The sequence below is a fragment of the Pristiophorus japonicus genome, chromosome 10 (assembly GCF_044704955.1).
Source record: "Pristiophorus japonicus isolate sPriJap1 chromosome 10, sPriJap1.hap1, whole genome shotgun sequence".
Classification (NCBI taxonomy): Eukaryota; Metazoa; Chordata; class Chondrichthyes; family Pristiophoridae; genus Pristiophorus; species Pristiophorus japonicus.
This window is the reverse complement of record NC_091986.1, coordinates 129,168,192-129,181,998: the sequence shown is the minus strand read 5'-3', so window position 1 is coordinate 129,181,998 and position 13,807 is coordinate 129,168,192. Positions and strand designations below refer to the sequence as shown.

At 42.3% G+C, this 13,807-nt stretch overlaps 1 protein-coding gene across 1 annotated transcript in view; it reads right to left on the bottom strand.

Annotated features, from left to right (window-relative positions):
• The window catches only part of LOC139274793 (neuronal PAS domain-containing protein 2-like), a 238,266-nt gene extending 225,263 nt beyond the window's left edge, over window positions 1-13,003 (bottom strand). The window contains exons 1-2 of the mRNA XM_070891488.1: window positions 12,580-13,003; window positions 4,007-4,135 (exon numbers count right to left, since the gene is read on the bottom strand). The gene's annotated coding sequence lies outside the window, so the exon portion shown is untranslated. The remainder of the gene's footprint in view (window positions 1-4,006; window positions 4,136-12,579) is intronic.
• Between the last annotated feature and the right edge of the window lie 804 nt (window positions 13,004-13,807).

Here is a 13,807-nt window from a genome sequence, read left to right as displayed (position 1 = left end):
TTTGAAGCGGTATGAATAGGCTGAATGGAAGCCTCCACAACATCAACAAGGTGTGAATTGCCTTGCATTCATCCTTTGTTGGGGACTCTGAGTCATCTGGGTCACCTGAGGCTTGCTGGCAGTTGCAGACTCATGGGTTCTGCCCTGTACATTTCTGCTCGCAAACACAGTTCCAGTTAATTTATGAACATTGCTAGCACTTGTGTGCTGAGAGATTTGTTTGGTGTTATCACTGGTGGACATAAACGCCTGTGCTATCGCAATGGCCTTACTGAAGGTCGGTGTCTCTACAGTCTAAAGTTTTCGTAGGATGGTCTCGTGGCCAATGCCCAGTACAAAAAAGTCTCTGAGCATTTGCTCCAGGTAGCCATCAAACTCACATTGTCCTGCAAGTCGCCTTAGCTCGGCGACGTAGTCGGCACTTCCTGACCTTCAGATCGCTGGCACGTGAAGAACCAATACCTCGCCATCAGCACGCTCTCCCTCGGGTTAAGATGTTCCCGAACCAGTGTGCACAGGTGCTCATACGACTTATCTGTGGGTTTCACCGGAGCCAGAAGATTCTTCATGAGGCTGTAGGTCGGTGCCCCGCAGACTGTGATGAGGAACGCTCTCCTTTTTGCAGCGCTTCCTTCACCGTCCAGCTCGTTGGCTACTAAGTACTGGTCTAGCCGTTCGACATAGACTTCCCAGTCCTCAGCCTCTGAGAACTTCTCCAGGATGCCCACAGTTTGCTGCATCTTTGCGTTGGATTCATATTCTTGGCGCCAGTTATTGTGTTCCTAACACAGATGAGGCTGCACACAGGGAGGTTAAAGTAACAGTGACCTCAGTCTTTAATAAGACACTCCAGAGTGAGGAACAGGCTTTAGGGGCCGGCTTATATACAGTGCTCCCAAGGGATGCTGGAAGCCCTTGGGACTTCATGGGATGAGCTCCCTGGTGGCGAAACATGGGAGTGCATGCTTTATAGATACACAACATTTTTATTACTATTACAACTTATATATTATGATTAATAAAACACTGTAAATAATTGATCATAAAAATGATCACTAATATAGCCATTGGCCCAGAATGTGCAGTTGTAATGATGGCGAGGCTGTCAGCATTCGCCGTCATTACTGTGTAAAACTGGCAGCAACTTCTGGCGTCCGCACATGCGCAGTTAAACGCAGAAATTCAGAAGTTTCTGTCAGTAATATCCTGCTCCTCCACAGGGTGCGCTGTTGCAGTCTTCGCAATGCAAGCAACACAGAATCAGTGAATTTATGTGAACTTTAACTTTTTACGCTCTATGTTCACTGTAAAAAAACATTGAAAAAGTTAAGCTTTGTTGAATGAGGTGTAACTAAGTTTTTAACGGCATACTAAGTCATAATTACTGCTGAACAACCCATCTGGCCCTGAAAAATGGATTAAATAATTCTGGAGCATCATTCACTCCATTTCATGATAAAAATGCCGCAGATTTTTAAAATAATGGCCCATAATTTGTGGTCAGTGGCAAGGCAAAGGCGTTTGCTGCTGGCCCCGAAGTAAGCTTCCCACAAAGATCTTGCGATCTCTGTGACGGGAAGTTCGGCTTTTCCGACGATAATTGAGGTCAATGCAAGTTAATGGGGAATCGCTAACATGAGCTGCTGTGACGTCAACAAGCTAAGCAGCCAATCAAAATGCAGAATTCTCACAAACAGCGAACCAGAAAGTGTTAGAATGAGCAAAACAAAGATTGCGGCTCTCACATGGGAAAAGGCAAACCTGAAATAAAGGTGAACAATTTTTTTTTAAGTTTCTTAAAATAATGTTTTTATTTTAAAATGGATAAATTTGACATGCCACAAAATTTAAATTCATTTTTCAGGGCCATAAACTTACTTTAGCAGTCAATACGTTGTTAAAATCACAGTTACACCTAATCTGAAAGGGTCTAACTTTTAATGGAGTATTTAATAGCAGTATTACTGCAGAAGAGTCAAAGTTTTCATCATTTTCCATGATTTGACAGTTAAACTGATTGCAGGCTGTGGGGAGGTGGTGCCATACCACAGCCAGTGTCGGAGCAGTAAATCACCGACTGCACTTCAGGATTTCCACGTTAGGATGTGCATGTGCTACATCCTGAGTTGCGGTCAGTTTCAAAGGGTGATGATAGCGAACGCTGGTCGTTCGGTGTTATTGTCCACTGCAATATTTTTAAAACATTTTTTTATGACATTTTAGCTTCTACCTTAATCCCATGAGTATGTCCCAATCTGTAAAATGATTAAATAGTGAATGATAATCAGTGTTTTTTACTTCCTGTTTGTTGTCTATAAGAATTCTTCAATCTGATTGGCAGCTCAGCCTGCTTGATGACTTCATCGTTCCGAGATGCCAGAGATCCCCTATAGATAGAAACATAGAAAATAGGTGCAGGAGCAGGCCATTTGGCCCTTCGAGCCTGCACCGCCATTCAATAAAATCATGGCTGATCATTCCCTCAGTACCCCTTTCCTGCTTTCTCTCCATACCCCTTGATCCCCTTAGCCATAAGGGCCATATCTAACTCCCTCTTGAATATATCCAATGAACTGGCATCAACAACTCTTTGCGGCAGGGAATTCTACAGGTTTCTCCTCATCTCAGTCCTAAATGGCTTACCCCTTATCCTAAGACTATGTCCCCTGGTTCTGGACTTCCCCAACATCGGGAACATTCTTCCTGCATCTAACCTGTCCAGTCCCGTCAAAATCTTATACATTTCTATGGGATCCCCTCTCATCCTTCTAAACTCCAGTGAATAAAGGCTCAGTTGATCCAGTCTCGCATATGACAGTCCAGCCATTCCTGGAATCAGTCTGGTGAACCTTCGCTGCACTCCCTCAATAGCAAGAACGTCCTTCCTCAGATTAGGAGACCAAAACTGAACACAATATTCCAGGTGAGGCCTCACCAAGCCCCTGTACAACTGCAGTAAGACCTCCCTGCTCCTATACTCAAATCCCCTTGCTATGAAGGCCAACATACCATTTGCCTTCTTCACCGCCTGCTGTACCTGCATGCCAACTTTCAATGACTGATGTACCATGACACCCAGGTCTCGTTGCACCTCCCCTTTTCCTAATCTGCCGCCATTCAGATAATATTCTGCCTTCGTGTTTTTGCCCCCAAAGTGGATGACCTCACATTTATCCACATTATACTGCATCTGCCATGTATTTGCCCACTCACCTAATCTGTCCAAGTCACCCTGCAGCCTTTTAGCATCCTCCTCACAGCTCACACCACCACCCAGTTTAGTGTCGTCTGCAAACTTGGGAGATATTACATTCAATTCCTTCATGGCGCCAGAATGAACTTCACTACGTAATAAGGGAAACTACCACTACAGAGCCCACTAATTCTTTGTGGGCAGCCTTTTTTGAGGTTAGCTGCGATGCCGTTGCTTCGCCGCTGACCGTAAAATCCGGGCCATTATGTATTTGCATATTTCCTCCATTTACATGTGCATTATACAACATGATATAATTGAAGGCCAGACACAATACAGATACTGGGTCATGTCATTGATATTAACTGTGTGATACACTTGTCCCAAAAAAGTACCTAATATATAACTCAAAGTGAAAACTGTGGCATTTTTAAAAATTAAAATATCCAGCATCATTCTATTGTGACATCAGAATAATCAATAACATTTTCAAATAATTAATCAATTTTCAAGCATAACAAAATGAAATCTTTACATTCTATAGTAGAGCCTTAAACTCCTTTTTATCAGGATTATATAAATTAGTTGTAGGTTTTATTAAACATCTTGGCAGTTAATCAGCACAGGAACTATTAATTACCTCATATAATGCTGACAAACGGAAGCTATAGCTTAAATTAAATGCTTGTAGTATAACAATTGTTCAGCTGTGAAATACATTTCTTTTTTAAAGAGAATTTTGTAAAAAATGTACATTGCAATGGTAGTAAAACAAAACAGAAAATAATTGCCTAGACTTCACCACTAACTTACCAACTATCTCCATTACCTCACTGCTCAAATTGTCTTCCTTAAGTCTCTGTTATTCCTTAATGTCTGTAATTTAACCGTCATTTAACTTCATGTAATGTTGATTTGAATGCAGGAACACTGTGAGGTTACCTGGGAAGGATACAGATATACAAATCCTAAATAATAGAGAACAGTAAAAGTAATCACTGTAAGTAAAGTGAAATTAATATTAAAAGATTTTCAATTATTCTGCAGTAATAAAATTACATATACAGTATTAGAAACAAATCCTATGTTCTCAAATATAGATGTGGATGGGGTTGTGAAAGTTAGGACACAAAAACCTATTTTAATCCAAATTGCTATCAAGACTTCAAAAACATCATGCACTTGGCAATTTAGTCTTTCTTTGGAGATCTCAATAGCTAATGTTTAGCATGAAACTGGTTCAGTTGCTGTTTATACACATCCGGTATATATAGTCATTGATTAGTATATAATGTTATTTTAGTGTATATATCAATTTCTAGTTCACATAGACGTAATGCAGTGTCTTTAAGTACAAGGCAGTCAGGGAAGTATTAATAATATCAGCTCCAGAATTTAAATTTTGTCTTACAGATAATGGTCATTGAGTAGGTATTTTCATGTTAATAATCAACAGAGACCTGTGTTAGCGCCTATGTGTTGAAAATTACTGCTTGAGGAAGAACTGCAGGGGTTTCTCTGTGGAGTAACATCATTGTACAAGCACTAAAAGCCTTACAAATGTAGGCGGGGGGGGGGGGGGGGGTTATGTAATGGCTGGAATACAAGCTTGTAAAATATGTTTTCCATATTCTTATGCAGGCAAGGTACAGGGTTAGCATGAGTTTTCTCCTCTGAACAGGGAAAGGAAAAGGAATTGTCTAACATAATGCAATAAAACATGCAAAATTGCTTCTAATGGCATTCAGTGAGGGACAATGAGCATCCACAGCTAGTCAGCAGCTATATTGCTATACAGAACTGTGCTGACACATTAACATAAATCTTTTAAGGTAATTTCAAACTTCTTGAGAATTCAACTTTATTTTCCTGTTTTCCAAATCACATTTCCAGTGAATAGTACTGAAAATTATGAAATTAACACTTTGCGTAATACTGAATCTCATGAGCTTATATTATATAACGCTGAATATCTACAATATAAAAGAGATATTGGGGGGATTTTAACTCTCCCCATTGGGCACGAATGGAACAGGCAAGCAGTTAAAATAGAATGGCTCCATTTCCTGCTCTTTTCCCAATCAGCTCTGATTTTAACGACACTGGCTTTGGTGGTGGATGAGGCGCCCGCCAGTCTCAGGCAGAAGCCTCTTGCATAAATGTTAATCGGGTCCTATGATGTCATTAGGACCCCAATAGCATTTTAATTGGGACCTGTGCGGGGAAGTAGCCGTGGCTTTCCCACCAGGCTGAAGCAGGTTTGCAGCTGGTGGGAAGGACAAAGAGGCTTCAAGATAAGTGAATTTTTATTTCTGCGGACAGGAGTTGGTGTGTTCTTCTGGGCCCACAAGAAAAATCACAGCCTCCCGTGCTGAGAATCCCCGCTTCCAATGAGAGATCCTCCCAAAACCTCCTCCCCGCCATTTACCTGCAATTGGGCAGTTGGCCAAGGGTGGTCTGATCTTCCCCCACCGGCAGCTACTATGAACTGTAGTGCTCTAATTGAAGTGCTCTAACTAAGTTCAGCTAACTCAGCACACACTGATAATCGAACCTCTGATCTTCTGGTCTGTATGGCTCTGTTAATCACATTTAATTAACTGAATGATTGGGGGAGTGGGTTGGATATTCTACACAGGCTCATTTATTTGTAATTTAACTGTGGTTTAAATCATTTAAAATATCTGTTTTGCATTGGTCATGTTTTTCTGTGGAGGCATTTGGTAGGGACTATAAAATTAACAGTAATGGATTTAGAATGAACAATTATGATATTGCCCAAATGAAGCCAATAGTAGCAGCTTGCCATCATTTCAGCATTTCAGATGGGGCAGGACAGATAGGAGAGCAGAGTTTTTAAAAATAACCTCCAAATTTTGCTGCAATATCTGAACGTAGATGAAAGCCATTATTTGGGATTTAGAAGTCAGCTTATAATTCACATCTTGTTTCCGTTTCAGTTCCTCTGAACTCATAGCAACACATAACCAATGCCTGTTCAATGGGTGTCTATGTTTTTATGAGTTTGGAGCACACAGTTCAAAACAGATAAAAATGTAAGAACATAAGAAATAGGAACAGAAGTAGGCCATACGGCCCCTCGAGCCTGCTCCGCCATTCAATAAGATCATGGCTGATCTGATCATGGACTCAGCTTCACTTCCCTGCCTGCTCCCCATAACCTCTTATTGTTTAAGAAACTATCTATTTCTGTCTTAAATGTATTGTATGTCCCAGCTTCCACAGCTCTCTGAGGCAACAAATTCCACAGATTTACAACCCTCTGAGAGAAGAAATTACTCCTCATCTCTGTTTTAAATGGGCGGCCCCTTATTCTAAGAACATGCCCTCTGGTTCTAGTCTCCCCCATCAGTGGAAACATCCTCTCTGCATCCACCTTGTCAAGCCCCCCTTATAATCTTATACTTTTAGATAAGATCACCTCTCATTCTTCTGAATGCCAATGAGTAGAGGCCCAACCTACTCAATCTTTCCTCATAAGTCAACCCCCTCATCCCCGGAATCAACCTAGTGAACCTTCTCTGAACTGCCTCCAAAGCAAGTACCGTATATACTCGAGTATCATGCGACTTTTGAAGACCTAAATTGTAACCTAAATTTGGGGGGTCGCATCTTACGCGAGATACAAAATTTGCGGGTGTGAAGTGCTGGCCAAGATTAGGCTGTTAGGCTGTTAAGCAGACCGTATCCACACTGAATCTCGGCAGGTATCTCCTGGGCTGGATTGCAGCCTCTATTGTCACTTGTACTGTATCTTTGCTGTGGTCTAGAGATCGCCACCCACAACTCCCTCTGAAGTTTGCTGCATTATTAGAGGCTCCATCTATCTCAGCCCATGCTTCTTTTACCCGCAAACACAGTAGAGGCTGTGGCTGAACGACGCTAGTCAAGCCAGCTGGAATGATTGCTGTATCGGTGTTCGATTCGCGAACAGCTTTCACAACAGAATCCACTCGATGTTTCATGATTCGGTTGTTAAGGTCTGTATTCGATCATTGTTATGTGTTAGGGTACTTGTTACGTGTTGGGTACTTGTTAAACTTGTTTGAAAGCCTAGCCTAGTGGCATCTGGTATCTCAAAAAAGTGACTCGCATGATACATGAGATATATGATAAAATCATGTTTTGGGGACGAAAATTTAGGGGTCGCATGATACGTGAGATCGTAGGATACGCGAGTATATACGGTATATCCTTTCGTAGATATGGAAACCAAAACTGCACGCAGTATTCCAGGTGTGGCCTCACCAATTAAGGTATAGTAATATAGCTGTAGTAAGACTTCCCCGCTCTTATACTCCATCTCTTTTGCAATAAAGGCCAAGATACCATTGGCCTTCCTGATCACTTGCTGTACTTGCATACTATCCTTTTGTGTTTCATGCACAAGTACCCCCAGGTCCCGCTGTACTGCGGCACTTTGCAATCTTTCTCCATTTAAATAATAATTTGCTCTTTGATTTTTTCTGCCGAAGTGCATGACCTCACACTTTCCATTATACTCCATCTGCCAAATTTTTGGCCACTCACTTAGCTTGTCTATGTCCTTTTGTAGATTTTTTGTGTCCTCCTCACACATTGCTTTTCCTCCCATCTTTGTATCATCCGCAAACTTGGCTACGTTACACTCACTCCCTTCTTCCAAGTCGTTTATGTAGATTGTAAATAGTTGGGGTCCCAGCACTGATCCCTGCGGCACCCCACTAGTTACTGGTTGCCAACCAGAGAATGAACCATTTATCACGACTCTCTGTTCTCCGTTAGTTAGCCAATCCTCTATCCATGTTAATATATTACCCCCAACCCCATGAACTTTTATCTTGTGCAGTAACCTTTTATGTGGCACCTTGTCAAATGCCTTCTGGAAGTCCAAATACACCACATCCACTAGTTCCCCTTTATCCACCCTGTTCGTTACATCCTCAAAGAATTCCAGCAAATTTGTCAAACATGACTTCCCCTTTATAAATTCATGCTGCCTCTGCCTGACCGAATTTTGTTTTTCCAAATGTTCTGCTAATGTTTTTTTAATAATGGACTCCAACATTTTCCCAACCACAGAGGTTAGGCTAACTGGTCTATAGTTTCCTGCTTTTTGTCTGCCTCCTTTATTAATTAGGGGCGTTACATTTGCAGTTTTCCAATCTGCTGGGACCTCCCCAGAATCCAGGGAATGTTGGTAAATTACAACTAATGCATTCACAATCCCTGCCGCTACTTCTCTTAAGACCCTAGGATGCAAGCCATCAGGTCCAGGGGATTTATTTGCCTTTAGTCCCATTATCTTACTGAGTACCACCTCCTTAGTGATTGTGATTGTGTTAAGTTCCTCCCCCCCCTATAGCTCCTAACTATCCACTGTCGGAATATTGTTAGTGTCCTCTACCGTAAAGACTGATACAAAATATTTGTTCAGAGTTTCTGCCATCTCCATGTTCCCCATTACTAATTCCCCGGTCTCATCCTCTAAGGGACCAACATTTACTTTAGCCACTCTTTTCCTTTTTATATACCTATAGAAACTCTTGCTATCTGTTTTTATATTTTGCGCTAGTTTACTTTCATAGTTACAGCCTTTTTTTTACCCAGTGAGGTGTTATGATGCACTTTGTATACTGGCATGAATGCTATGAGATGCCAGTTTCACTGCGTATTTCCCAACAATGTCAAATAGAATGTATTACTATATTTATTAGCCAACCAATTCCTAATTCATTGAAGCTCTGTAATAATTTGGAGGCGGGTAACTGTACTGTTGAGCTCTGGCCCTGGCTGTCACAATGAATGGATCATATTACACATTGCAAAGTACTTGATTACTCAGGCAGGCAGGATCTAATTACACATTCCAGACAAACTGCTGGGTACGTCTTGTCCTCCAATCAGAAATCTGGTTGTGCCCTCCAAGGGGACCAATCAGAACTTTGGTGTTGCAAATAGTTACAGCCTTTTTTTTACCCAGTGAGGTGTTATGATCTGGAATGCACTGCTGAAAGGGTGGTGGAAACAGATTAATTAATAACTTTCAAAAGGGAATTGGATATCTGCATGAAAGGGGAAATTTTGCAGGGCTATGGGGAAAGGGCAGGAGAGTGGGAATAATCGGATAGCTCTTTCAAAGAGCCAACACAGGCACGGTGGACCGAATGGCCTCCTTCTGTGCTGTATCATTCTATGATTCTATACCTATCTTTCACTTAGCAAAATCTATCAGTAAGATTAATAATGTATGGTAATATCAATCCTGTTTAACAGTAATTTATCTGTACATGATCCAGTAGCATTATGAATTAATGCTGCACATAGTGTAGTAAAGTCCATTTTCCACAGTTTTTCACTAAGCATTTGCTCGAAATGATAAATAATTAGTGAAGAAGCATAAATGCCAACAAGAGTGAAGTGAAGTGTATACCTTTGTGAAAGTTGCCTGAACACCCTCTGTCATGGAATGGTATATGGAATGGACAAAACTGAGGACGTAGCAAAGATAAACAATTTACGAAGTAGGGGAGGGGGACCACGAAACATATATACAAGAAACAAGAAACATATCCTACAAATCCCCTGGGAGGACAGATGCACCAACATTATTGTCATTGACCAGGCCAATATCCCCATCATTGAAGCACTGACCACACTTGATCAGCTCCGCTGGGCAGGCCACATCGTTCGCATGCCAGACACGAGACTCCCAAAGCAAGCGCTCTACTCGGAACTCCTTCACAGCAAATGAGCCAAAGGTGGGCAGAGGAAACGTTACAGGGACACCCTCAAAGCCTCCCTGAAAAAGTGCAACATCCCCACTGACACCTGGGAATCTCTGGCCAAAGACTGCCCTAAGTGGAGGAAGTGCATCTGGGAGAGCGCCGAGCATCTCAAGTCTCATCGCCGAGAGCATGCAGAAATCAAGTGCAGGCAGCGGAAAGAGCATGCAGCAAACCTGTCCCACCCACCCTTTTTCTCAACGACTATCATGTCACCTGTGACAGGAACTGTGGCTCTCGTATTGGACTGTTCAGCGACCTAAGGACTCATTTTAAGAGTGGAAGCAAGTCTTCCTCGATTCCGAGGGACTGCCTATGATGATGATGATATAGGTAGTACAATAACCCATTATTCCAAAATTTAAGGCAAAAATATATTAACTAACTTAGCAATGGCATAGCCAACCTGTTAGATTGCCGTATATGCCCCTGGGACTACACCTTCAGTGCACCCTACAACAAAACAATGCAGTAAAACCCAAATATATAATGGGGTAAATTTTGGGCTTCACTGCCTGGGCAGTAAATTCATGTGTGGTGAACCCGTATGATTTTCATTTCATTTCCACAATGGAAATGAAAATCAGGCAAGCTCTAGAACGGACAGGTGATCCGTTCCACCAGTTGACACCCAGGAAATGAAGACAAAAAGCTACCTCTATGCTAGGAAAAAAAACTATGGTGAAATTCTGCAAATATTGCAGAACAAAGTGTTACATAAACTATAAAATACTTACATGATCAGTTCTCTTCCTATTTCTTTCCTCCTCTCCCAAACATGGTTCTATGAACGCCACAGTGCCTCGCCCAGGTTCTCATGTGAACCTTGGCTGTTATTGTCAATAGACTACTTGACAGTGAACAGCATTACAACTAAGCCTGATCATCTCCTCACCCAATATCCAAACACACTTTCTCATACAGGCCACTGAATAGCAATCAGTTTTGGGAACCTTGGCTTATTCTCCCCTTTTCTGGCCCAGGGGTATTGAAACTAACTGTCGCAATCCAATGCTGCCCTAGTTGAGATCAGCTAGTCCACCACCACAAGCATTAAATTGAAACTGAGATATTCTGTACTGCATGTCTTTGGTCTACAATAGGCAGTGCCTTTACCTATTAGTCGGTCAGGGAGCCACACATTAATTTTTGAGAGTAACAACCAACAGTTACTGCAATCATTTATTAGTGAACAGGATTAACTGTAATCAGTGATGTCAATGAAACTATAACATAGTCAAGGTTCAAAACAGAACATACATATTTTAAAATTTAAAACGGATACAATTTTATAATTAAATAAAGGGCAATTAGAATAAAATAAGAAGGCAGTAGTGATATTTATATATAGGTCATGCATAGACTTGTAAAGGAGGCCCAATTTGCTTTAAAATTATATTGTTAAAAGCACAAATTTTTGAAGCAAGCTTTATAAAGCTATTTGGAGTACATTTCAAAAATCGAATGTGGCTCTCAATCCATGGCATGTACTTTGACAGCAAGATCTTATATTAAATACAAGCTTCACCTCCGTAACATCGCCCATCTGTGCCCTTGCCTCAGCTCATCTGCTGCTGAAGCCCTCATTCATGACTTTGTTACCACTAGACATGACTATTTTAAAGCACTCCTGGTTGGCTTCCCATATTCTACCCTACGTAAACTAGAGGTGATCCAAAACTCGGTTGCCCGTGTCCTAAGTCGCACCAAGTCCCACTCACCCCTCACCCCTGTGCTCGCTACATTGGCTCCCGGTTAAGCAACGCCTTGATTTCAAAATTCTCATCCTTGTTTTCAAATCCCTTCGTGGCCCCACCCTTCCCTATCTCTGTAATCTCCTCCAGCCCCACAATGTCCCCCTCTCCCCAGATGTCAGCGCTCCTCTAATTCTGCCCTCTTGAGATTCCCTGATTATAATCACTCAACCATCGGTGGCCATGCCTTCTGTTGCCTAGCCCCCAAGCTCTGGAACTCCCTGTCCAGACCTCTCTTTCCTCTTTCAAGACGTTCCTTAAACCCAAGCTTTTGGTCACCTGCCCTAATTTCTACTTTCCGGCTCGGTGTCAAATGTTTGTTTCATAACACTCCTGTAAAGCACTCTTGGGACGTTTTACTACGTTAAAGGTGCTATGTAAATGCAAGTTGCTGTTGTTCAGAAACGCATCCATTTGCGCAAGCCATGAACAAAAAAACAACCCGGGGAAGGGAATCGCATCTGCACCAGAAATATAGTAACTTGTGTTACGTTTTTTAGAGAATAGGAAAAGTACAGAAAAAGTTGCACGCATTACTGTAATTTTATCATGACATTCAGCATTCAAAATTCACAAAGCAACAGCTAGGCGTGGATTAACGTGTTTTCAAAGTTGTTGAAGACACTCAATAATCAAAGGGAACCAATAATTAATGTTCTCAAAAGCGCCCACACAAAGTCATGAAATAATAGGAACGATGTGACACACAAAAGCAACAGATAATGGCCGTTTGTATAACATTAAGCTAAAAGTCCCGCTTAAATCTACACAGCCGCTCTGAAAGTTGTTTTTCTCGGGAAGCAGAAGCGGGCAGTACAGGAGAGAGTGAGTGAGTGGCTGAGGTTACCTCCTGCCGCTGCTGGCACTTGCCGTGTGTCTCCACATGGGCCACTCGCTGCTGCTGTCAGGTGAGGCGATCGGCGCGCGGCCACTGGGCACCACCGGGCGGCTGCGGCTGAGCATCAAACCCGGGCTCCTACATGGTCTCTTCTCGGTGTATCGCATGTTGTAAACGCATCTCAAGGCACGGAACTAAACCTGGGCAACGAAAACAGTGAAATCCGCAGACTATAGAATCACCACAGAAACTATTAAATGACAGAAACGCATTTAAAAAAGAACTGGTTATATAATCAATGCAATTCGGTCACTCTTCGTATAAAGTGCCGATCGAGGAAAACTGATACAAAAATTGGGATAAATAAACGTTAAATAGGTCAGAGTTGTTTTCTCTCTCTCTGTGTTGCACTCAAACCGGATTATAATTTGTTACCCCCCTGTCGCAGAACGCAAACCTCTATGACTGGAAGAGGAGGAAATGATCCACTGACCTAAATATTTTTCCAAACATCTGTGACCTTTTTCTGGCTCCTGTGGGAGGAGACAGGCGCGGGTCCAAGGAACGGAGCCAAGAGAAATCTGCGGCAGGGAGGTGAGGTTCCTGTGGCGCGGATGTGATTCGTTTGCTATGCTTGGCACGTCGCAGCCTTTCGCTCAAACAGAAGCATCGTCGGACTCAGGATGGAGAGAAATTAATTTATTAACGAGCAGTGACTGCAGAAATCACCGAACAATATGCGTGGGGCGATGGGCAAATTGTAGGCAGAAAAGAGCTGCACCCTGCTCTTGGTTCACTCCGAGATGACAGCATATTGACGCTGGCTGCACCGTGAAGTGCGGGTTTTTTTCTTTTTGGAAAGTAGGTCAGTAACTTCAGTGTTCAATCTTCTTCCGTCATTGCGCTGAAATTAGCCACTCGTTATATAAGATGTTACGACGTTTCAAAATACGGTAACGATCGGATAACATTAAGGCAGATGTCAAGTATTTTAGACATCATGGCCTTTTCGATTTTGAAGTGGTTGCGCTTGGAAGTAGTTATTGCACTAACCACAGCAGAGACTTGTAAAAACTCTGCAGTGCATGAACAATTACACCTAGGCACGCCGCGTAACAAATTCAATGGCCACTGCAGCACGATCCTCCTGGCGCTGCTGTAACCAGGAAGGAGAGGCTTGGGGAACGTGATGTGGCCGCAGTTAAGTCGTGGAGGTGTTCGTGCCGAGAGAAATGGA